At 41.7% G+C, this 3,790-nt stretch overlaps 1 pseudogene; it reads right to left on the reverse strand.

The window, feature by feature from the left end:
* Positions 1–1,456: 1,456 nt before the first annotated feature.
* LOC118529497 (glutathione reductase, mitochondrial-like) lies at positions 1,457–3,036 on the reverse strand (annotated as a pseudogene).
* Between the last annotated feature and the right edge of the window lie 754 nt (positions 3,037–3,790).

A 3,790-nucleotide genomic window follows, 5' to 3' on the forward strand; every position in this document is an offset into this window, starting at 1 on the left:
CTATCTCTCTCTCTCTGTCAAATAAATAAATAAAATCTTTAAAAAAAATATTCCATTGTATATATGGACCACATCTTCTTTATCCACTTTTCTGTTGAAGGGCATCTCGGCTCTTTCCACAGTTTGGCTATTGCGGACATTGCTGCTATGAACATTGGGGTGCATGTGGCCCTTCTTTTCACTGTATCTGTATCTTTGAGGTAAATGCCCAGCAGTGCAATTGCTGGGTCATAGGGTAGCTCTATTTTTAACTTTTTGAGGAACCTCCACACTGTTTTCCAAAGTGGCTGTACCAACTTGCATTCCCACCAACATTGTAAGAGGGTTCCCCTTTCTCCACAACCTCTCCAACACTTGTTTCTTACCTTGTCAATTTTTGCCATTCTAACTGGTGTAAGGTGGCATCTCAATGTGATTTGATTTGAATTTCCCTGATGGCTAATGATGATGATGTACATTTTTTCACATGTCTGTTATCCATTTGTATGTCTTCTTTGGAGTCTGAGGCTACTCATACTTTAATATTTTCTAAATCGCCTCAGGTAATTCCAATATGTGGTTAAAGTTGAGAACTGGTGGTCAAAATCACTGTTATTATCATTAGAGTAGATAAATACTGAAAATCGGAATAAGCATTTAGAAACTTTATAACAATTTGACACTGCTGCTCTATCCAAGTGATCAGGATAATTTCCTCTTTATTATCTGTTATTTTTTTTTTTTTTTTTGTAAGAAGAAAAGGCTATGATTTTATTTTCAGATTTTTGGAAATAGTTTTCAGGAAAAAAATGACAAGAACACATAAAAAACTTGAAATCATTCACTGAACTATGATCTCTCAGCAGAGAAAGAGACTTTGAATTCCTCTCCTTCTGAAAGCAGAAATCACTTCCAAAATGTCCCTCACTCGTGTAAATCTTTCCCAAGTTTGATGTACTTTACCTCAAAAAAGGAACATTATTTTTAATCATTTAAAGGAAAAGAAATAAAATAGGGAAGGCGGGTTTCTCATGTTATACACTTTGGAGAAAGGTCACATCTCTGAAGCAACTTTGCAATATGCAGAGCCTATAAAAATTAGCAAGCAATACTCATTCAAGCACCTTAATTAACTGTACTTCATATAGTTTTATAGCTGGGATGAGGCTCAAACAAAAACAAAACAGAACAAAATAAAAAACCAGCTAGCACAGAGCTGTTAATAAAAAAAAAGAAAAAAAAAAAAGAAAAGAAAACCCAACTTTAAAATATTGATTACTGTGAGGTGCAATCAAATGAAAATTAACCCTGAATGACAAAACAACTTTCTAATTACATAAATAAGTCCTATTATGCACTGAAAATTTCCACTATCAGAATTTCCTGATTACAGTAAAATGGGAACAGTAAGTAAACATGGTAACTTGATTCTTTTTGGGTCTCCTGGTCCAGCTACCCTCCATAAGAGTCTCTGGGTTTTCAACAAAGCATGACCAGTCCTTCTGAAGAGGTAGGGTGAATAGTAACCGTGTTGTCAAAGTCAGCTTTTGTTGCTCCCATTTTAACAGCAACAGCAAAACCCTGTAGCATTTCATCACACCCGATTCCTTGTATATGGATCCCAACCACCTTTTCCTCTGCGGTGGCACAAACCATTTTCATCACACATTTTGTTTTCCTTTTGGTAACCGCGTGATATATTGGGGTAAAGGTGGTTGAATAGGTCTTCACATTTTCTTTTCAATATTTATAAATGGCCTCATCTTCTGTGAGTCCCACTGTCCTAAACAGGAGGGCGGGGGGGGGTGGTGGTGGCTGAAGATGACTGTGGGGAAGTTGTCATAGTCTAATTTGGAATCTTCTTTGCATTCCAAAAGTCTATGGGCAAGTTTTCAGCCAGCAGCTATGGCACCTAGAGTAAGAAGAGCTTTTCTACACGTCCCCAACTGCATAGATGCCTTTTACGCTGGTATTCTGGAATTCATCTACTATGATATGACTTTTGTCATCAGTTTGAATCCCCACTTTGTTTAAATTCAGACTCCACTGGAGTTTGGGTCCCGCCCAATGGCCCATAGCAGGCAGTCAACATCTGGAATTGTGGTCAAGATGGGTTTCCTACCAGGAACTTAAGTAATCATGCACAGTTCCAAGCCTGAGGAAGTCTTCTTAACTTCCTTGACCTGTGAGTACTTCAGGACCTCTACGCCGGAATTCTCCAGCTCTTCAGTGCAGTTTGAACTGATAATTGAATCAAAATTTCTAAGTACCTTATCAAGCCGGTATCATTAGTGATGTCTTTGAACCCAGAGCAGAAAGAATCCCAGCTATCGCTACAACAATGTAGCCTGCACCAACAATGACACTGCCGCCAGGCAATTCTTCCAGTTGGGAAAATCCATCACTGGTTATTCCTAGGTTGGCACTGGGGATCTGGCTCTCCTGAGGACATGAGGGCAAGCCACCTCTGGCAATCAGGATGTGAGAAGCAGTGTATTTGTTCCCATTGACCTCTACTGTGGGCTCGAGATCACACGTGAATGATGCGTGGCCCTGGATGATTTCTATATGGGACTTGGTTAGATTATTTTGATAGAAGGTATTCAGGCAGCTCACATAGGCATCACGCTTTTCCTTTATAACGTGCCAATTGAATTTACTCTTACAACTTTGAAAGCCATAATCAACATGATCGTGCATGAATTCAGAGTGGACAGTTGTGTTCCACATTACCTTTTTGGGTACACATCCAACATTCACGCATGTGCCGCCCAGCTTGTGGCTCTCCACCACGGCGGCCCTAGCGCCCAGCTCGGCCACCCTGCATGCACTGGCCAGACAGCCCGAGCAGCCCCCATCACCAGGTAGTCTTAAGAGGCCACGATGCCGGCGGCGGGCAGAGGGCGCTGTGGCTGAGGCTCTGGCCTGCACGCCATGGAACCAGAGAGGGCGCGGGTGGGCCCCTGCGGAGGCAGTGGGAAGCGGGGGAAGGCGCGCGCTGCCCGCCGCTAGCTGGGGCTCGGTGCTGGTGCTCAGGGCATGGGGCAGCAGGGCCATGCATGCGAAGTCTATTGCCTACTATTTTTCAAATATTTCTTTATATTTTCTTTTATTTTGGTTTTGCTTTCTTCTTACTCTTTTGCTTCTTTTGGTGTTATCTTTTTCTTCTTAAAAAATGTTTATGGTATTTTACAGTCCAAAACAGATTGGGAATTAATATAAACATACAAACAAGCAACCAAACAAGCAAAGCTTGATTCCTCGATAGTTAGGAATGCTGGTACAGATAACCTCTGAGCCCCTTAGAGAGTTGGGGACCACTGCTGTGGACAACTTCTGAGTCTCCTCGGAGAGTTGGCAATTGCTGCTTTTGATAATCTCTGAACCCTCTCATATACTTGGATACCGCTGGGGTAGGTAGATAAACTCTTAGCTCCTGTACACTTTTCTGATCCTGTGGCTGTTATCAGTGTTGATAACAAGTTCCACACAGTAAGAAAATCAGGACGAGATGCACAGAATGCAGGTGCTGCTGGCTCAGCCCATGCAGCCTGAGGCTCCTCCACACAGTATATAGCCAACACTTGGTATAATAGCTCCTGATTTTGTTTTGGGAAAAGAACCTTTATCCAAGAACCTTCATCATCTTTCAGCCAAGAAAAGAAACCTCACCCTTTTCAGCCAAGTAATGAGCATGTGAGCAAACCTGGCCAAGCAGATATTCTTACCCTAAAATTTGAACCTAGAGCTTGAAATAATTGGAGTTTATATGCTGTGAATATAGAATACCTTGAAGATATGGTCGTTGGCT

Source organism: Halichoerus grypus, chromosome 11 (genome assembly GCF_964656455.1).
Source record: "Halichoerus grypus chromosome 11, mHalGry1.hap1.1, whole genome shotgun sequence".
Taxonomy (NCBI): Eukaryota; Metazoa; Chordata; class Mammalia; order Carnivora; family Phocidae; genus Halichoerus; species Halichoerus grypus.